This window comes from Tachyglossus aculeatus, chromosome 18, assembly GCF_015852505.1.
Source record: "Tachyglossus aculeatus isolate mTacAcu1 chromosome 18, mTacAcu1.pri, whole genome shotgun sequence".
NCBI lineage: Eukaryota > Metazoa > Chordata > Mammalia > Monotremata > Tachyglossidae > Tachyglossus > Tachyglossus aculeatus.
In genome coordinates, this window is record NC_052083.1 from 36,090,599 (window position 1) to 36,112,972 (window position 22,374).

The following is a 22,374-nucleotide window of genomic DNA, read 5'->3' on the forward strand; positions in this document are numbered from 1 at the left end:
GAGCAAGAAAGGGGTGGAGGGGGGAAGAGAGAGAACCCTTTAGAGCCGTCACTTGCTTGGTGTGGTGTGCGGACCCGAGTGACTTAGCCTCGTTTTGGGACCTGTCTTGGTGATGTTCACAATTTAGGAGATGGTATTGGGGTGTGCTCTGAGTCTGGGCTGTTCTGCAGTTTAACTGGTGGAAATGGGAGATTTGGGATTAGAATTCCCCTAGCAGGGGAACGTGGGTTGAACAACTGAGGGAATCTGTTAAGGAGTCTGTCCTGAGCTGGTCTGCATTATCCTGTGCTGTGGGCTGTCTAAAAATGCCTGAGCTGCTGACTTCAAAAAAGAGAATTTGCACGGTGCTTTGGATATAAGAAGTGACTTATGCCACCCTGGAATACTCAGAAATCCCCCCCCCCCCCCCCCCCCGCCATCCCCCTCTTCCCTTTATCCTTCTCTCTGCTTCCAAATTACTTCTGTGTCCGGTTTGACTACTCCAACCCAGAAAAATTACTGGGGTTGCACAGAAGTGTGCCTAGTCTCTCCTGCAACCCTGGGTGCAGTCATCTCTAGACTGTAAGCTCATTGTGGGCAGGGAATGGGTCTGTTTAATTGTTGTACTCTCCCAAGCGCTTGAGAAGCAGCGTGGCTCGGTGGAAAGAGCACGGGCTTTGGAGTCAGAGGTCATGGGTTCAAATCCCAGCTCTGCCAGTTGTCAGCTGTGTGACTTTGGGCAAGTCACCTCACTTCTCTGGGCCTCAGTTACCTCATCTGTAAAATGGGGATTAAGACTGTGAGCCCCCTGTGGGACAACCTGATCACCTTGTAACCTCCCCAGCACTTCGAACAGTGCTTTGCACATAGTAAGCGCTTAATAAATGCCATTATTATTATTATTATAGTACAGGACTCTACACAAAGTAAACGCTCAATAAATTCAATTGACTGACTTGAGCGACACAAGAGAGGGAGTCCTTTATTGGTGGTGGCTGATAGGGTGGACAAGTAGGATCCGCTTTGAGCAGAGATGTTCAGAAAGGTGTAGAATGAGCAAGGGAAGTGAGATGTTCTAAGGGCAGAGGGGCGTCTGATGGGAAGGAGTCAGAGAGACACTCTGATACATGGAATCTGAAGTTGAGCAGACATAGGAAACCAGAGCGGGGTTGCTGTCATGGGAGCAGAGAACAAGCAAAAGAGTACTAGCCTCGTACCTTTCCTTGATGACAGGAATGGTCTTCCTTCCTACTTAGCCTGTGAGCCCCATGTGGGACAGGGACTGTGTCCAACCTGATTATTTTATATTTACTCTAGTCCTTAGTCCAATGCTTGGTACATATTAACCACTTAACAAGTACTGTAATAGTAATAATAATCACCTATCGCTATTGTATTTTCCCAAGCACAGTGCCTCAGCACACAGGAAAGCACTTAATAGGGAAACAGCATGGCCTAACGAACAAACCCCAGGACTGGGAGTTGGAGGACCTGGGTTCTAATCCCAGCTCCACCGCTTGTGTGCTGGGAAACTCTGGGCAAGCTACTTAACTTCTCTGAGCTACATATTCATCTGTAAAGTGGGGATTAAACCCCACTCCCTCAAACTGTGAGCCCCATGTGGGACAGACTGTGTCCAACCTGAATATCTTGTATCTACCCCGGTGCTTAGTACAATGTTTGGCACATAGTAAACACTTAAATATCATTGTTAATATTATTAATAATAATAATACTATGGAGTGGGTGGAGATGAGCCAAAGACCGTTACTCTTGGCTTACTCTTTATTCCCTCTCTAGCCCCACCTCCTTTTACCACCTAAAAACCGGAACCAACTCTGAGAAGCATCCTATCTAAACTTTATGTAGAGGGATCCTTTACAGTGATCAGTCTGAAAGATTAGAGCAAATTGTGGGCAATTATCTAGAGTAATTAAGTCAAAGCCGTCCAGGGAATCTGGATCCTCCTAGCTAGGTGCCTGTGCTGTGGATGTAGAGGGGATGCGGGACAGGATGATAAAGACCAGCAGGAGGGTCCAGAGAAAGGCAGCTGGTATCCTAGCAACCAGGTCAACAGCTATGGAGATGCCATGTCCCTATAGTGGGCATTGTTTGTTTGCTTCTAATCTTGACCATTCCCATCCAGTTCCTCAGCTCTCCATGGAGGAGGGACAGGGCTGGGGGAGGATGGGGGACCGAGGATTCTTTCAGGTTCTGCTCAGTGGACAATTTGAGCCAGTTATGTGGAGGAGGAAGTGGGGGTATTCCAATTTTTTTTCAGGGAGCATCCAGCTCGTTATCTTCTCTGGAAGCAATGAGCGAATTTACCAGGAATCTGCACAAACTAAAGCCATGCTGCTCTAATTCATCCTGGCTGAAATCTTCCCGCGTGGCTCTTCTTATCCTGAGCCCAGTGGAAGTGGATACTGGGAGACGGGGTTCTTGAGCACCCTCATGTGTGGAGTGAGTTCTGAGGGTGGACTCAGAATGGTCTGTAGACACCACCTCTGTCTCTTCCAGTTGGCTGCTCAAATCATTGCCGTGAGGCTGGTGGGATGGATTACTCAGAGACAGGGCAAAGGCCCACCTGCAACCCACTCCCTCCCACCTAGGAAACACCTAGGGGTCTGCCATAAATTACCCAGCTGAGGAGGAGCAGGGAAAACACATAGGGTCTTCCAGTGAGGGTTCTGCTAGCCACTGGAGTTCAGAGCCTGGGTCTGAGCTCATGCCAGCCACCTGCCTTGATTTTTCTTCCTTTTTTTTTTAGTCTTCTGCCCCAATAGATGGGCAACCACACTGCTTTCTTTCTCACTGTTCTGACTCTGAAAAGATCAGACGGATGGACGTTATCTGCCTTGCAGGCTGACCAGCGGGCAACAAGCTTACTCGGCTGTTCTTTGCTTTTGCTGGGGTGGAGGGGAATTTAGAGGGTGAGTAGAGAGGGAACTACCTACCTGCTTAGAGGTTGGGTTATCTTGGCAGGATCCCAGTTAATCTGTGTCTGCTTATACTGCTTATACCAATTTGTACTTCCCAAGCGCTTAGTACAGTGCTCTGCACATAGTAAGCGCTCAATAAATACGATTGATTGATTGATTGATTGATTATACCCGGCCAGTCGGTGGCACTTGCTCTTTATTGGGCGATCCATCCTTTGGCCAAGATGGTGATATTGTTATGGCTCAGAGAAGCAGCGTGGCTCAGTGGAAAGAGCACGGGCTTTGGAGTCGGAGGTCATGGGTTCAAATCCCGGCTCCGCCAGTTGTCAGCTGTGTGACTTGGGGCAAGTCACTTAACTTCTCTGTGCCTGTTACCTCATCTGTAAAATGGGGATTAAGACTGTGAGCCCCACGTGGGACAACCTGATCACTTTGTAACCTCCCCAGCACATAGTAAGCGCTTAATAAATGCCATTATTATTACTAATTATGCCCGATTTGGTAGCGTTTAATCAATTCTTGCAGTTGGCTTATGGACAGGAACCAGGGGAATGCAGATCTGGGCCATGTCCCATTGACTGGTTGGGGATGGTTGGTGGAGTGTCTCCAAACACATTGCAATGTGTCAAAGACCATGTGGAGAATTTGGTTTCTTCTAGACTGTGAGCCCACTGTTGGGTAGGGACGGGACTGTCTCTATATGTTGCCAACTTGTACGTCCCAAGCGCTTAGTACAGTGCTCTGCACACAGTAAGCGCTCAATAAATACGATTGATTGATTGGTTGGGCTTCGCTTTAGCCTGGTGACCAGAGTCTTAACCTCTTATGGGATCAATACAATCATTGTTCTGTGTGAACTGGGTTGGGCTAAGCCATAGATGGCAGGGGCTGTTCGCCATACTCTCTTCCAAAAAGGTCAGAGTATTTTCACAGGGATTATCTTTGTGGGTCCGTATGGAGTTTGGTGGGAAGGGACAGAAAGAAATCATTATCCTCCTTTTGCAGATGAGGAGATCGAGACCCAGAGGGATGAAATGAGTTGCCAAAGTCACAGCTCTTTACTATGCCCTTGGGATGGAAGACAGACCAAAATCTAGGGCCAGCCTGGCCTGAACTGAGCCCCTAGCATATAAGGCCCTACCAGTGCTTAAATCCTATCCCAACTGAGTCCCAGTCTACCTTCTGGTGGTGGCAGGGAATGCATGGTTATACATATAAGACATATATAAGACATATAAGACATAAGACATATGGTTATACATATAAGACATATACATATATATCTACATATACATATATATCTACATATACATATATATCTACATATACATATAAGACTTAAGACTGTGAGCCCCACGTGGGACAACCTGATCACCTCGTAACCTCCCCAGCGCTTAGAACAGTGCTTTGCACATAGTAAGCGCTTAATAAATGCCATTATTATTATATCAATGTGGGAAACAGTGGCTAATGGAAAGAGTATGGGCCTGAGAGGAAGAAGTTCTGGATTTCAGGGAATACTGTTGATTTTTAATATTACTGGAGAAGCAGCATTGGCTTAGTGGAAAGAGCACAGGCTTGGGAGTCATAGGAAGTGGGTTCTAATCCTGGCTCCGCCACTTGTCTGCTGTGTGACCGTGGGCAAGCCGTTTAACTTCTCTGTGCCTGTTACCTCATCTGTAAAATGGAGATTGAGACTGTGAGCCCCACGTGGGACAACCTGATTACCTTGTATCTACCCCAGCACGTAGAACAGTGTTTGGCACATAGTAAGCACTTAACAAATACCATCATTGTTATTTTTTTTAACTGCCTCCCAATTTCAAGCTGGCTGAGAATGTACCTAGGCAGAGCATAACTAGTGGCCTAGTGGACAAAGCACAGATCTGGGAGTGAGAAGGACCTGGGTTCTAATCCTGACTCCACCACTTTTCTGCTGTGTGACCTTGGGCAAGTCATGAGTTCTCTGGGCCTCAGTTATCCTGTGTGTAAAATGGGTTGACTTCAAGCCCCATGTGAGACAGGGACTGTGTCCAATGTGATTTGCTTGTATCTACCCTAGTGTTTAGTACAGTTCCTGGCAGATAGTAAGTGCGTAAATACCATAAAAAAATACTTTTCCAGGCTGGGTTGGTCCACCCTGGCACAGGAGGGGACATAGTGGAATAGGGGAAGAAAAAAGGTTTCAAGAATTTTCAAGAAGGGGGAGAGAGCAAGAGAAAGGCCTGAAGGAAATGGCATTTTTGGACACTAAATGCATAATAGGAGAAAAACTATTGTTTGGGAAGCAGTAACTTTGGACCCCCTATGTAATAACACTGAATAGCTATTTCACACGCTCTGCTCTTCCGGAGACTCCGTCTCTTGCATCACTTTGAGATGCAACACTAACCCAGAGAGCTTCTCTCTCTTGAATCAGAACTCCTTACCTTCCCACCCAAACCCCAGTTTTCCCCAACTTTCCCAATACTGTAGATAGCACCACCATCTTTCCTGCCTCACAAGCCCATAACCTTCGCTTATCCTTGATTCGTCTCTCATTCAACGCACATATTCAATCCATCCTTCCTGCCTCACAAGAGGGTAACCTTGGGCTCGCTGTGGGCAGGGAAGGTCTATTATATTGTTATATTGTACCCTCCCAAGCGCTTAGTACAGTGCTCTGCACAAAGTAAACACTCAACAAATGCAATTGACTGACCCTGTTCAAACCTCTGGTAGCTGAGATCAAAAATTCATTTTCTACATTAGAAGTGCAGCATATAAGTAAATATGGAGCCAGTTAAGTTTTTCACCTCTTAAAGAGATGGCCTTGTAAAGTGTTCTGTAAAGTAATTTCCCTCTGCTACAATATAAATCAGTGGTATTTGAATGCTCACTGTGGGCATGGCACTGTACTGAGAACTTGGGAGAGAACAATGTAATAGGTTAGACACGATTTTGCGGGGGGTAGAGGGAGTTGAAAATCAAAGTGCTTAAGAAGTATAGACCCAAGCGCTTAGGTGACACAAGTGAGGGTGAATGGGGGAATAGGGCTTTAGTCAGCAGTCACACCTGCTCCGTGCCTTGCTCGCTGCTTCTAATACTCCCATCATTATGCCTTCATTTTAAAGGTAATTTCCCCATTTTCTATCCACTGACATTAAGCAACTTCCTATTGATTTGCTTCGTCAACACCACCGCTGTCACTTCCAGCAAGCACCGCTACCTCAACCTGATAAACAAAGCATTAATAATTCTCTCTGAACAGCAGCCCTCCCTGAGAGATTGGTCAGACGGCAGAGTCCTGCTAGGACGGCTTTTTGAGCTTTGCTAGCAGGGAGACTGGAGAAGAGCCTGAGGAAAGGACTATTGCCCGCCTTCACTCGGTTTACCACTCCTTTTTCCAACACGGGGAAGGGTGAAACAGATCGCCGGCCCTTTTCTGGGAGTAGGGGCAGGAAATTCCTTTAAATTGACAGTGGGTGGATAGGGAGGGTCTGAAATCTCGGGATGGGGCCCCTGTGAATTGATAATCAGTGGCATTTATTGAGAGCTTACTATGCAAATTTATAAATATAACTTACTATATTTATTTTACTTGTACATATCTAGTCTATTTTAGTTTGTTAGTATGTTTGGTTTTGTTCTCTGTCTCCCCCTTTTAGACTGTGAGCCCACTGTTGGGTAGGGACTGTCTCTAGGTGTTGCCAACTTGGACTTCCCAAGCGCTTAGTACAGTGCTCTGCACACAGTAAGCGCTCAATAAATACGATTGATGATGATGATGATGTGCAGAGCACTGCTCGGGAGAGTACGGTACAAACTGAATTAGCGGACTCGTCCCCTGTCCATAACAAGCGTTACAGGATAGAGACCGGTACCTAGCTATTTCCAAGGTTACGACGGGGCAGGGCTGAAATTTATTAGCCTTCCTGAGTACTGTGCTCTGGTCCAAGTGGGAGTTTAATAAATACTGATGATGATGTTCCTCCCTCTATGTTTATTTTAACACCTTCCCAACTCGGGTTTTACATCAGAGCTGCTAGAGGGGTCGAGCAAGGGGGGCAAATCCCCCGCACGCCAGCCGTGCCCCCTTCCTGACTGTGGGCAAAGTGTGCCCTCAGGCACGGGGCAGGACAGTAAGGTCATCCATAAATGATAAGGATCATTTATTATTTATGGATAATGAGATGCAGCATAATGTAGTGGGTAGAGCACAGGCCTGGGACTCAGAAGGTCATGGGTTCTAATCCCGACTCTGCCACTTATCTGCTCTGTGAGCTTGGGCAAGCTACTTCATTCTCTGGGCCTCAGTTATCTCACCTGCAACAGTGCTCTGCACATAGTAAGCACTTAACAAATGCCATTATTATTATTATTATTATTATTATTATCTGCAAAATGGGGATGGAGACTGTGAGCCCTAAGTGGGAAAGGGACGGTCACCAACCCGATTTGCTTGTAACCATCCCAGCGCTTAGTACAGTGCCGCCTATACTATGCGTCAGTTCCACCTTTTCCATTCATTCAGTCGTATTAAGCGCTGTGTGCACAGCACTGTAGTAAGCGCTTGGGGAAAGTACAATACAATAAACAGTTCCATTCCCTGCCCATCATCATCAGCAAGCCCCAGGGGGCCATCAGCAGCGTGAAGCAGCGTGGCTCAGTGGAAAGAGCCCAGGCTTTGGAGTCAGAGGTCATGGGTTCGAATCCTGGCTCCGCCACATGTCTGCTGTGTGACCTTGGGCAAGTCACTTCTCTGAGCCTCAGTTGCCTCATCTGTAAAATGGGGATTAAGACTGTGAGCCCCCTGTGGGACAACCTGATTACCTTGTAACCTCCCCAGCGCTTAGAACAGTGCTTTGCACATAGTAAGCGCTTAATAAATCCCATCATTATTATTATTAATATTATTATTATCAGCCCCCCAAATGCCCAGGAGATGGCTGGGGAAATTCATTCGATTGTATTTGAGTGCTTATTTCGCGCAGAGCACTGTACTAAGCTCTTTGGAGAGTACAATACAATAATAAACAGTGCCATTCATCCAATCATATTTATTGAGCATTTACTGTGTGCAGAGCATTCATTCATTTAATTCAATCATATTTATTGAGCACTTACCGTGTGCAGAGCACTGTGCTAAGCACTTGGGAAAGTACAATGATAAATAGTGCCATTCCCTGCCCATCAGCAGCAGCAAGCTCCAAGGGGGTGTCGGCCCCCCAAATGTCCAGGAGATGTAGCCCTGGGTCACAGTTGGGGAAATTAATTCATTCAATCGTATTTACTGAGCGCTGTATGCAAAGCACTGTACTAAGCGCTTGGGAGAGTACAATACAATTCTAAACAATGCCATTCCCTGCTCATCATCATCAGCAAGCCCCAGCCCCCAAAATGCCCAGGAGATGTAGCCCTGGATCACAATTGGGGAAATTCATTCATTCAATCATATTTATTGAGCGCTTACTGTGCACAGAGCACTGTACTAAACGCTTGGGAGAGTCCAACACAACAACAAGCAGTCAGTGGAAAGAGCCCGGGCTTGGGAGTCAGAGGTCATGGGTTCTACTCCCGGCTCTGCCATTTTTCAGCTGCGTGACTTTGGGCAAGTCAACTTCTCTGGGCCTCAGTTCCCTCATCTGTAAAATGGGGATGAAGCAGCATGGCTCAGTGCAGAAAGCACAGGCTTTGGGGTCAGAGGTCATGGGTTCAAATCTCTGCTCCGCCAATTGACAGCTGTGTGACTTTGGGCAAGTCACTTAACTTCTCTGGGCCTCAGTTACCTCATCTGTAAAATGGGGATGAAGACTGCGAGCCCCCCGTGGGACAACCTTGTAACCTCCCCAGCTCTTAGAACAGTGCTTTGTACAGAGTAAGTGCTTAATAAATGCCGTTATTTAGAACGGTGCTTTGCACATAGTAAGTGCTTAACAAACACCAAAATTATTATCATTATTACTATTATGATGAAGACGGTGAGCCCCACGTGAGACAGCCTGATCACCTTGTATCTGTCTCAGCACTTAGAATTATTATCATTATTACTATTATGATGAAGACGGTGAGCCCCACGTGGGACAACCTGATCACCTTGTATTTATATAAGGGCTTAGAATTATTAGAATTATTGTCATTATTACTACTATGATGAAGACTGTGAGCCCCACGTGGGACAACCTGATCACCTTGTATCTATCTAAGCGCTTAGAATTATTATCATTATTACTATTATGATGAAGACTGAGCCCCACGTGGGACAACCTGATCACCTTGTATCTATCTAAGCGCTTAGAATTACTATCATTATTACTATTATGATGAAGACTGTGAGCCCCACGTGGGACAACCTGATCACCTTGTATCTATCTTAGCGCTTAGAATTATTATCATTATTACTATTATGATGAAGACCGTGAGCCCCACGTGGGACAACCTGATCACCTTGTATCCATCTAAGCTCTTAGAACAATGCTTGGTACATAGTAAGCGCTTAACAAATACCAGCGTTATAATCATAATAGTTATTCATTCATTCAATTGTATTTATTGAGCGCTTACCGTGTGCAGAGCACTGTACTAAGCGCTTGGGAACTACAAGTTGGCAACATATAGAGATGGTCCCTACCCAACAGTGGGCTCACAGTCTAGAAGGGGGAGACAGACAACAAAACAAAACATATTAATAAAATAAATAGAATAAATATGTACTAGACTTCTAGACTTCACAGCACTGACTTCGCAGTCTTCTAGACTGTGAGCCCACTGTTGGGTAGGGACTGTCTATGTTGCCAACTTGTACTTCCCAAGAGCTTAGTACAGTGCTCTGCACACAGTAAGCGCTCAATAAATCCGATTGATTGATGTACAAGTAAAATAAATGAGTAACAAATATGTACAAACATATACATATAAGCAGATGCTGTGGGGAGGGGAAGGAGGTAAGGTGTGATGGGGGGTGGGGGTGGCTCAGTCTGAGCTCTCAGGAGACCCACATTTGTTCTAATTGAAAAATGAAGAAATTAAGTGGAAAAAAAAAGGTTATTATTATTCCCTGGCCACAAGCAGGGATTAAGCCTGGGGGGAAGCCCCCAGGGGGAAACCCCTTCTAGACTGTGAGCCCATTGTTGGGTAGGGACCGTCTCTATATGTTGCCAACTTGTACTTCCCAAGCGCTTAGTATAGTGCTGTGCACACAGTAAGCGCTCAATAAATACGACTGATGATGATAAGCAGATGCTGTGGGGAGGGGAAGGAGGTAAGGCATGAGGGGGGGGCACTCAGTCTGAGCTCTCAGTAGGAGACCCGCATTTGTTCTACTTGAAAAACGAAGAAATTAAGTGGGGAAAAAAAAAGTTATTATTATTCCCTGCCCACAAGCAGGGATGAAGCCTGGCGGGAAACCCCCTTCTAGACAGTGAGCCCACTGTTGGGTAGCGACCGTCTCTATATGTTGCCAACTTGGACTTCCCAAGCGCTTAGTACAGTGCTGTGCACACAGTAAGCGCTCAATAAATACGATTGATGACTAGCAGATGCTGTGGGGAGGGGAAGGAGGTAAGGCGTGGGGGGGGGGCACTCAGTCTGAGCTCTCAGTAGGAGACCCACATTTGTTCTACTTGAAAAATGAATAAATTAACTGGGGAAAAAAAAAGTTATTATTATTCCCTGGCCACAAGCAGGGATGAAGCCTGGCGGGAAACCCCTTTTTGACTGTGAGCCCACTTCTGGGTAGGGACTGTTTCTATATGTTGCCAACTTGGACTTCCCAAGCACTTAGTACAGTGCTGCGCACACAGTAAGCGCTCAATAAATGCGATTGATGATGATAAGCAGATGCTGTGGGGAGGGGAAGGAGGTAAGGCGTGTGGGGGGGCCCTCAGTCTGAGCTCTCAGTAGGAGACCCGCATTTGTTCTACTTGAAAAATGAAGAAATTAAGTGGGGAAAAAAAAAGTTGTTATTATTCCCTGGCCACAAGCAGGGATGAAGCCTGGTGGGAAACCCCCTTCTAGACTGTGAGCCCACTGTTGGGTAGGGACCGTCTCTATATGTTGCCAACTTGGACTTCCCAAGTGCTTAGTACAGTGCTCTGCACACAGTAAGCGCTCAATAAATACGACTGATGATGATAAGCAGATGCTATGGGGAGGGGATGGAGGTAAGGCGTGGGGTGGGGGGGGCCTCAGTCTGAGCTCTCAGTAGGAGACCCGCATTTGTTCTACTTGAAAAACAAAATTAAGTGGAAAAAAAAGTTATTATTATTCCCTGGCCACAAGCAGGGATGAAGCCTGGCGGGAAACCCCCTTCTGGACTGTCTCTATATGTTGCCAACTTGTACTTCCCAAGTGCTTAGTACAGTGCTCTGCACACAGTAATAGCTCAATAAATACGATTGATTGATTGATTAATGGAAAGCGATCCCTGAGGTGCCTCGATTTCCTGGGATTTTTCATTTTTGGCGCGGGCCCCCACGTGCCCCTCGACGCTCCCTCACAGGTGGCGTCGCCCCTTCCCCGCGCGCGCGCGCGCGCGCGGGGGGGGGAATCCCTCACGTGCCCGCGCCTCCCCTTCTGATTGGCTGGCGACCCCCTCCCCTCCCCTGGGCTTCCATGTTCTCGGTCCCCATTGGCCCGGGGAGCGCCCCCTCCCCGTCGGCGGGCGCTGATTGGTCGCGCGGGTGGGGCCCCGCCCACCAGCCCCGAATCTCGAGCCGGGATTGGTGGCCGGCCGGCCCCGCGGACGGGGCATCTGCTGCCGCTCCCGCGGCTGGGCCCGCAGTATGGCGGCGCCCATGGAGCCCACAGCATCCCCGGCAGCCTCCTCCTCCTCCTCCTCCTCCCCCCGGGCCCATCGCAGGGTCGTCTCCCCCCCGCCCCGCGCTCCTCCACGGTAAGCGTCGCGCGCGACTTGCGGCTGTCCCGACAGCTGCGCCGCCCTCCCCGGACCGCGACAGTGCGCATGCGCCGGGGGGCTCCCCCTCCCCGCCGGCGCCCCCCAGCGGCCGGGGGCGGGGCGGCCACTGCGGCCTAGCCATCCCTCTTTATAATAATAATAATAATAATAATGGCATTTGTTAAGCGCTTACTGTGTGCAGAGCACTGTTCTAAGCGCTGGGGGGGATACAAGGTGATCAAGTTGTCCCACGTGGGGCTCACAGTCTTAATCCCCATTTTACAGATGAGGTAACTGAGGCTCAGAGAAGTTAAGTGACTTGCCCAAGGTCACACAGCAGACATGTGGCGGAGTCGGGATTCGAACCCATGACCTCTGACTCCCAAGCCCGTGCTCTTTCCACTGAGCCACGCTGCTTCTCCTTATGGGAAAAACCATCCTCAAATTCTGATTTAAAGGCGACCGAAGTGGGGGACGAAAGGGTCCATCCGCCCATCTTACCTCCTTCCCTTCGCCACAGCACCTGTATATATGTATATATAATAATAATAATAATAATAATAATGTTGGCAATTGTTAAGCGCTTACTACGTGCAAAGCACTGTTCTAAGCGCTGGGGGGATACAAAGTGATCAGGTTGTCCCCTGTGGGGTTCAGAGTCGTAATCCCCATTTTACAGATGAGGTAACTGAGGCTCAGAGAAGTGAAGTGACTTGCCCAAGGTCACACAGCAGACAGGTGGCGGAGCCGGGATTCGAACCCATGACCTCTGACTCCAAAGCCCGGGCTCTTTCCACTGAGCCACGCTGCTTCTTATGTGTTTGTATATGTGTGTGTATATATATATATATACATGCTGTTTGTATTTGTGTATATATATATATGTAATCTATGTATCTATATATATATATCTGTATATATATATATCTGAGCTGTCAGTAGGAGACCCGCATTTGTTCTACTTGAAAAACGAAGAAATTATATATATATATAGAGAGAGAGAGAGAGAGAGAGATAGATATATATAGATATATTTATATATGTATATATATCCCGGCTCCGCCGCATGTCTGCTGTGTGACCTTGGGCCAGTCACTTAACTTCTCTGAGCCTCAGTTACCTCATCTGTAAAAATGGGGATTAAGACTGTGAACCCCACGTGGGACAACCTGATCACTTTGTACACCCCCCCCCCCCGTGCTTAGAACAGTGCTTTGCACATAGTAAGCGTTTAACAAATGCCAACATTATTATTATTATTATTATATATATATTTGCATACTGTCTCTATATGTTGCCAGCTTGTACTTCCCAAGCGCTTAGTACAGTGCTCTGCACACAGTAAGTGCTCAATAAATACGATTGATTGATTGATTGATTTGTACATATTTATTACTCTATTTATTTATTTATGTTACCTGTACCTATCTATTCTATTTTATTTTGTTGTATGTTTGGTTTTGTTCTCTGTCTCCCCCTTCTAGCCTGTGAGCCCACTGTTGGGTAAGGACTGTCTCTATATGTTGCCAACTTGTACTTCCCAAGCGTTCAGTACAGTGCTCTGCACACAGTAAGCGCTCAATAAATACAATTGATTGATGTCCAAGACTGAACTCCTTGTCTTCCCTCCCAAACCCTGCCCTCTCCCTGACTTTCCCATCTCTGTTGACGCCACTACCATCCTTCCCGTCTCACAAGCCCGCAACCTTGGTGTCATCCTCGACTCCGCTCTCTCATTCACCCCTCACATCCAAGCCGTCACCAAAACCTGCCGGTCTCAGCTCCGCAACATTGCCAAGATCCGCCCTTTCCTCTCCATCCAAACCGCTACCCTACTAATTCAAGCTCTCATCCTATCCCGTCTGGACTACTGCACTAGCCTTCTCTCTGATCTCCCATCCTCGTGTCTCTCTCCACTTCAATCCATACTTCATGCTGCTGCCCGGATTATCTTTGTCCAGAAACGCTCTGGACATATTACTCCCCTCCTCAAAAATCTCCAGTGGCTACCGATCAATCTGCGCATCAGGCAGAAACTCCTCACCCTGGGCTTCAAGGCTGTCCATCCCCTGGCCCCCTCCTACCTCACCTCCCTTCTGTCCTTCTCCAGCCCAGCCCGCACCCTCCGCTCCTCTGCCGCTAATCTCCTCACCGTACCTCGTTCTCACCTGTCCCGCCATCGACCCCCGGCCCACGTCATCCCCCGGGCCTGGAATGCCCTACCTCTGCCCATCTGCCAAGCTAGCTCTCTTCCTCCCTTCAAGGCCCTACTGAGAGCTCACCTCCTCCAGGAGGCCTTCCCAGACTGAGCCCCTTCCTTCCTCTCCCCTTCGCCCCCCTCTCTATCCCCCCATTTTACCTCCTTCCCTTCCCCACAGCACCTGTATATATGTTTGTACATATTTATTACTCTATTTATTTATTTATTTATTTTACTTGTACATATCTATTCCATTTATTTTAATTTGTTAGTATGTTTGGTTTTGTTCTCTGTCTCCCCCTTTTAGACTGTGAGCCCACTGTTGGGTAGGGACTGTCTCTATATGTTGCCAACTTGTACTTCCCAAGCGCTTAGTACAGTGCTCTGCACACAGTAAGCGCTCAATAAATACGATTGATGATGATGATGATGTATATATGTTTGTACATATTTATTACTCTATTTTACTTGTACATATCTATTCTATTTCTATTTATTTTATTATGTTAGTATGTTTGGTCTTGTTCTCTGGCTCCCCCTTTTAGACTGTGAGCCCGCTGTTGGGTAGGGACTGTCTCTACTTGTTGCCAACTTGGACTTCCCAAACGCTTAGTACAGTGCTGTGCATACAGTAAGCGCTCAATAAATACGATTGATTGATTGATTACCCCAGTGCCTCAGGAAGTGCTTAGCACAGAGTAAACACTTAACAGATACTATCACGGGAGAAGAGGGAAGCAGAAGCTGATTTCTATGTTACGTACAGTTCTAGGCTGCCTAGTACATTTCTCGGTGGGAAATACTATGTTTTATAACAGATATTTTGTTCTTGTCGACTCTTTCCGCCCCCCAAACACACACACATTAAGGAAAACTCGCATTTTAATACTTGTGGCTTGAAGGATGCTGACTGCAGAAGCATGACCGTTTTCTGCCATTTCTTCAGCTACTGCCTCACGTTTTGTCGAGATGAACACACGTTGGAAGAGGCAGCATGACCTAGTGGATAGAGCACATGCTTGAGAGTCAGAATGACCTGATTTCTAATCCTGACCCTGCCACTTGTCTGCTGTGTGACCTTGGGCAAGTCACTTCACTTCTCTGGGCGTCAGTTACCTCCTCTGTAAAATGGGGATTAAGACTGCAGGACATGGACTCGGTTCAACCTAATTAGCTTGTATCTACGCCAGCGCTTAGTACAGTGCCTGGCATATAGTAATTACTTAACAAATGCCATTAAAAAAAAAAAAAAGATCCCGTGATCCTCCACCAGTGTTCTGTCTAAAACCCAGGGTGGGAGAACTGAATGTATTTGGTTTTGAAATGACAGGGCAGTTTCAGATTGTCGTTAAACATTTTGTGAATTTCTAATAGCATACAGATGTAGACAACTTGGCAAGTCTAGACTGTGAGCCCATTGTTGGGTAGGGACCGTCTCTATATGTTGCCGGTTTGTACTTCCCAAGCGCTTAGTACAGTGCTGTGCACACAGTAAGTGCTCTATAAATATGATTGAATGAATGACAGGCTCTGAGTAGATAATTCAGTGTTGTGATGAAGGTATCAAATGCTTCTCAGAGTTTTGGAGAGGTGAAGGCTTTTCTTACCTATACACTGTATTGAGGTTTTCTTACCTATGGGGTGGATAATGGTATCCATTTCTTACTTTTGTAAGTACAGCAAACTCTCACCCACAAGTACCAAGTATCAGAATTTTCACTTACCCCGACCCCATTTTTAATGACAATTACAAATTAGGATAATTGCTATTTGGGGTTTCTGATGACTCGGGTACTCACCTTCTTGCCAGCAGCTGTAGACTTGAAGCCGGAGGTGGGGTCTTTTTAGCCCTGTCCCCCATCCCTTCAAGGCAGAAGTGGCAGGGACCTGTCCAAACTCTTTTGGGGAAGCAGCGTAGCCTATTGGAAAGGTCACGGACCTCGGAGTCAGAGGATCTGGTTTCTAATCCTGGCTCTGCCAATTGCTTGACGTGTGACTCTGGGCAAGTCCCTTAACTTCTCCTACCTCAGCTTCCTCCTCCAAAATGGGGATTAAATACCTGTTCTCCCTCCTACTTAGACTGAGTCAGAGGGGTTCAAATCCCGGCTCCGCCACTTGTCAGCTGTGTGACTTTGGGCAAGTCACTTAACTTCTCTGAGCCTCAGTTACCTCATCTGTAAAATGGGGATTAAGACTATGAGCCCCCCCTGTGGGACAACCTGATCACCTTGTAACCTCCCCAGTGCTTAGAACAGTGCTTGGCACATAGTAAGCGCTTAACAAATACCAACATTAAGAGAAGCAGCGTGGCTCAGTGGAAAAGAGCCCGGGCTTTGGAGTCAGAGGTCATGGGTTCAAATCCCGGCTCCGCCAGTGGTCAGCTGTGTGACTTTGGGCAAGTCACTTCACTTCTCTGAGCCTCAGTTACCTCATCTGTAAAATGGGGATTAAGACTGTGAGCCCCACGTGGGACAACTTGATCACCTTGTATCCCCCCAGCGCTTAGAACAGTGCTCTGCACATAGTAAGCGCTTAATAAATGCCATCGTAAAACATTATTATACTGTAGGTCCCATGTGGGACAGGGACTGTGTCCAACCTGATTAACTTGTATCTATGCCAGCACATAGAACAGTGCTTGACACATGGTAAGCTAAACTTAGTAAGTGCCATTATTATTAATTTCTCTGGGGTCAGAAAGGGGACACGGGTACCTCCTTTGCCAGCAATTCCAGAGTCAGAACAGGTAAGAGTAGGTGAGGAGGACTTTTAGACTGTGACTTTAAACTGTGACTTTTAGACTGTGAGCCCACTGTTGGGTAGGGACTGTCTCTATTTGTTGCCAACATGTACTTCCCAAGCGCTTAGTACAGTGCTCTGCACACAGTAAGCGCTCAATAAGTACGATTGATGATGATGAGGAGGAGGAATTCTTTTTCACCTGCTCGCCACTCTCCTCTCCGGCTCCAACTCCAGGACTAATGTGTATGACTTCCAGATAATCTCTCTGAACATCAGCCTGGAGTCAAAATTGTGGCCCAAGTATCCCATGCCCCTCTTCTAGTCATCAGAAAACCGGAGAGTTTGCTGATGTGCGTTCTTTGGTTGCGAGCTCCTGTTGTGACTTTTAGGGAGTTGTATAGTGAATACCCAGCTTGAATCTTTGAAGATGAAGGTCATTATTTTCTGGGTTCTTTGAAACATTAGAAGAATTGCTCTCAGTGTGTATGGTGTATATTTTAGAATTGGCAAATGCATTAGAGCTACATGTTTTCTGTGAGAGCTTAAGTTTGGATCCGAACAGAAGGGACTTTTTGTTTTGTTTTGTTTTGTTTTTTTCTTTCAACAAAGACGCTTTCAAAAGAATGATTATTCGCTGACATTTTGGGGGTAGTACAACAAAGCAACACCAAGAACGTCCTCATTATCTTGCCACAAACTTAACCATCGTAGTACATATTCAGGAAATGCTTTGATGTGGGCTTTCCCAGGCATAGTTTTGTCATACTTGTACCACAACAATTGCAATCATCATATGTGAGTAATAAACCTACCTTTGGCCCCTCAGAAATAATTGCTTTTAAAAACTGGGATGGGGCACTTTCAGTGACCCAGAAAAGTAGAAGATGTAGTGGGGTGGGTGGGAGGAGAGCAATTTGGGCAGATGATGCCCAAATCTACATCTCCTCCCCTGACCTCTCCCCCGGCTTGCATCTCCTCCTGCCTTCAAGACATGCTAAGCTCTTCAAAGTCGTGCTAAGCTCTCTATGGTTTCTGGGTTCCCTTCTAATGGAAAGCAGTGTGGCTCAGTGGGAAGAGCACGGGCTTGGGAGTCAGAGGTCATGGGTTCTAATTCTGGCTCTGGCAGTTGTCAGCTGTATGACTTTGGGCAAGTCACCTCACTTCTCTGTGCCTCAGTTACCTCATCTGTAAAATGGGGTATAAGACTGTGAGCCCCGCGTGGGACGACCTGATCACCTTGTATCCTCCCTGGTGCTTAGAACGGTGCCCTGCACAAAGTAAGTGCTTAACAAATGCTATTATTATTATTATTATTATTATTATTATTATTATTAACCGAGAGCAATGGTGGAGAGCTGGGAGGAAAGGATTCATTTAATCATATTTATCGAGTGCTTACTGTGTTCAAAGCACTGTACTAAGCTCTTGGGAGAGTAGTTTAACAACAAATAGACACATTCCTGCCCACAACAAACAGTTTAAAGGGAGAGATAGACATAAATATGAATAAATAAATAGATAAATAAATTACAGATATATACATATGTGCCTTGGGGAGGGAGGATGAATGAAGGAGCAAGTAAGATCGGCGCAGAAGGGAGTGGGAGAAGAGGAGAGGAGGACTTAGGGAAGGCTTCTTGGAGGAGATGTGCCTTCAACAAGGTTTTGAAATGGGGTCCCCAAGAGTGGGAGGCCCTGCCTAGCCTACCACTTTTGGGGTGAGCACTGACACTTGCTGCAGAAGACCAAAATAATCCTAGACCAAGTTCTGATGTGAGTAACCCAAAGGAGCAGACCCTTGACGTAAACTGTCACCGACACATCCCCGCTAACCATGAGCGACGTGGTATGCGGAAAGAGTGAATGGTCCTGACCTAGCTGTGTGGGTGTTTGGAGGAAGGAAAGGGAAGTCATGGGGTGATAAAGGACTTGTAAAAGCAGAACTTGAGGAGCAGAGTGGCCTCCTGGTTCTCCTCTTGTATCTTTGGCCATTCATTCTCAGTCTTTTTTGCGGGCTTCTCCTCTGCTTCCCACCCCCTAACTCTGGGAGTCCCTCAAGGTTCAGTTCTGGGTCCCCTTCTGTTCTCCATCTACACTCACTCCCTTGGAGAATTCATCCGCTCCCGTGGCTTCAACTACCATCTCTATGCAGATGATGCCTAAATCTACATCTCCTCCTCTGACCTCTCTCCCGGCTCGCATCTCCTCCTGCCTTCAAGACGTCTCTACCTCGGTGCCCTCCCGTCACCTCAAACTTAACATGTCCAAAACAGAGCTCCTTATCTTCCCACCCAAACTCTGTCTTCTCCCTGACTTCCCCATCACTGTAGCCGTCACCACCATCTTTCCTGTTTCACAAGCCCGAAACCTTGGCCGTATCCTTGACTCCTCTCTCTCATTTAACCCACATATTCAATGTCACCATATCCTGTCGGTCCCACCTTCACAACATCGCTAAAATCTGCCTTTTCCTCTCCATCCAAACTGCTACCACGTTAATACAGTGGCTCAACGTACCCCGTCTAGATTACTGCATCAGCCTCCTTTCTGACCTCCCAGCCTCCTGTCTCTCCCCACTCCAATCCCTACTTCACTCCGCTGCCTAGATCATCTTTCTACAAAAACTTCCAGGGCATGTCACCCCCCTCCTCAAAAATCTCCAGTGGTTGCTTGTCCACCTCCATATCGAACTAAAACTTCTCACTGTTGGCTTTAAAGCACTCAGTTACCTTGCCCCCTCCCACCTCACCTCGCTTCTCTCCTTCTACAATGTTTTGTTCTCTGTCTCCCCCTTCTAGACTGTGAGCCCACTGTTGGGTAGGGACCGTCTCTATATGTTGCCAGCTTGTACTTCCTAAGCGCTTAGTACAGTGCTCTGCACACAGTAAGTGCTCAATAAATACGATTGAATGAATGAATGAACCCAGCACACATACTTTGCTTCTCTGTGTTAACCTTTACACTGTGCCCCGATCTCGCCCGTCTCACCACCAACCCCTGGCCCATGTTCTGCCTCTGACCTTGTACGCCCTCCCTTCTCAAATCCAACAGACATTTACAGACATTTTAGGCTGTGAGCCCACTGTTGGGTAGGGACTGTCTCTATATGTTGCCAACTTGTACTTCCCAAGCGCTTAGTACAGTGCTCTGCACACAGTAAGTGCTCAATAAATACGATTGATTAATTGATTGATTTACTCTCCCCTGCTTCAAAGCCCTATAGAAGGCATATTTCCTCCAAGATGCCTTCCTAGGCTAAGCTCTAATTTTTTCTCATCTCCTTTCCTCACTCCCTTCCTCACATTTCCTTACTCCCTTCTGTGTCACCCTGACTTGCTCCCTTTTCTCTCCCCCCACTCCAGCCCCACAATACTTATATATATCTATATCTATATCTATATCTGTATTTATTTGTATTGATGTCTGTCTCCCCACCTCTAGACTGTGAGCTTGTTGTGGGCAGGGAATGTCACTGTTTATTGTTGTATTATACTTTCCCAAGCACTTAGTACAGTGCTCTGCACACAGTAAGCGCTTAATACATACGAATAAATAAATGGAGCACGGGCCTGGAAACCAGAAAGACCTGGGTTCTAATCCCAGCTCCGCCACCTGTCTGCTATGTGACCTTGGGCAAGTCACTTCTCTGTTTCTCAGTTGCCTCATCTGTAAAATGGGGATTAAGACTGTGAGCCCCATGTGGGACATGGACTGTGTCCAACCTGATTAGTTTGTATTTACCCCAGCGCTTAGAACAATGACTGGCACATAGTAATTGCTTAACAAATCCCATTAAAAAAAAAAAAGCAACCTAAACATTGCAGAGATTTGTGAGTGTGTGAATGTGCTTGCAGATGGGTGTGGATGACCTCTAAGTCCTCTTCCTCCTCTCTAATAGTAATGAATTATTTGAAGGCAGGTATCCTTGCAGTCTGAAGATATGTTAATTAGTAATTCCCTTTTTCTAGCTGGAATGGAAGGTGGGTCCTTTTTATTAATGTTTTTCCTCATTCCTCTTCCAAACGTCTTCTCTGAAGAGTTCTCTACTCTTCCGTTGGTAAATTTGAATATAATTCTGGGCATATCTTGATAAATGTATTTAATTTTTTAGAATATATGGAAGGCTTTAAGGATCAACAAATTCCCTACCTCAAACTTCCAGGCCATTCTCTGATAAACTATTCCATATGTCCTGAGAAACTCAGGTCTCAGGAAGGGGTTTAGAGGGTAATAATCGAGCTGAAAGGATTGGCAATTGGAAAAGATGGGAACGGTCCTAAAATTGTAGGTTTTATCACATCCAGGAGTGACAGTAGAAATGGGTAAATACATTTCTTCCACAACTAATCAAATTTTCATTTCTGTGAACCTTGTTATAGGCATAATTGAAAATGCAAAAACATAGAAATATATCTAAGATGGGAAAGGCTGGAGAAAGCAAAAGGGAGATGGATGATATGGCTAATGTGGAGGTTGGGACTTATGAAGAGAGAAAACAGACTTCTGGTGGTGGTCCTTTTTCTGTCTTATCACATACGTATGTGAAAGTCTCACCTACTCTGTTGTAAATTCCTTGTGTGCAGGGAACTCGTCACCTTCTGATTCTGAAACTCTTCCAAGTGTCTAGTGCAGTGCCCTGTATACAGGAGAGACTCAATAACTATCGATTGCTGCATTTATCGTCCACGAGGAACAGTGCCAGTTATGTTTAGGACTGGGCTCAACAACTTGAGAGAGATGTAAAAGTTGGAGAGGGTTTTGAGGAGAACCACAAAGATAATCGAAAGGTAGGAGAACAAGGCTGATGAGAAATGGCCAAAGAAATGGGGATTATTTAGGTTTAAATGGGTCAGCCTGTGGGCCTGTGAATCCCAAGCCACCAGACTGGTTTGGGGTTCTTACTGCATCTCCCTCTTCGGGGGTCTCCAGGGAAGCTGTAGAGCTCTTCAAGGTAAGAATATAATCATGCATGCATGGTTATTCCAGCGGGCTGCTGGAAACTAATAATAATAATTTTTTAAAATGTGGCATTTGTTTAGCGCTTACTCTGTGCCAATACTATATTAAGCACTGGTGTAGATCCAAGATAATCAGGTCAGACGCAGTCCCTGCCCCACATGGGGGACTGCCGTTATTTGGCCCCCATCATCGCCTACAGCTGCAAAAGGTTTATCATCAAGGGGATCTCGACAAACCGTTCCTCTCTTCTGCTAACAGAACAAGGTGAATGTGAAGTTACAGTTTAGCAGGAGGGATTTAGCTTTGATTGAAGGAAAGCCATATCTGAAATGAGTGGCCAAGGCAGGTTGTAGCGGCTCTTTTCTGGGAGGTCACTAAAAATAGGAGATAATCATCTGTCTGAGGTGGTCTTGGCTGGAATCTGGGGAATAGATTAATGACCCCTTAAGGTCATATGATTCTAAAGAACCAGAGAGCTGCCCAAGTAGTAGGTGTACAGTTTACTTCTCAGGAAAGTAAAAATGAAGGAAAACATGGGCATTTTTCATACCCTAGTTTGAATTTCAAAAAGCTGATGAATTTTGTGTTCTCGTGTTTCTGGGGTTAAATAAAAATCAGTTTGGAAAACTTGCCTTAATATTAGCCTGTGATTTGGGGGTAATGTGGTTGCCAGTGGT

At 46.3% G+C, this 22,374-nt stretch overlaps 1 protein-coding gene across 5 annotated transcripts in view; it reads left to right on the plus strand.

The window, feature by feature from the left end:
• ST3GAL3 (ST3 beta-galactoside alpha-2,3-sialyltransferase 3) overlaps window positions 1-22,374 on the plus strand; it is a 237,255-nt gene that overhangs the window by 3,710 nt on the left and 211,171 nt on the right. For 3 of the 5 annotated variants that reach the window (XM_038760589.1, XM_038760592.1, XM_038760593.1), the window contains exon 1: window positions 11,681-11,793. The exons of the other annotated variants lie outside the window; for them this stretch is intronic. The gene's annotated coding sequence lies outside the window, so the exon portion shown is untranslated. Of the gene's footprint in view, window positions 1-11,680; window positions 11,794-22,374 lie in introns of those variants that run through there. 5 annotated transcript variants of the gene reach the window in all.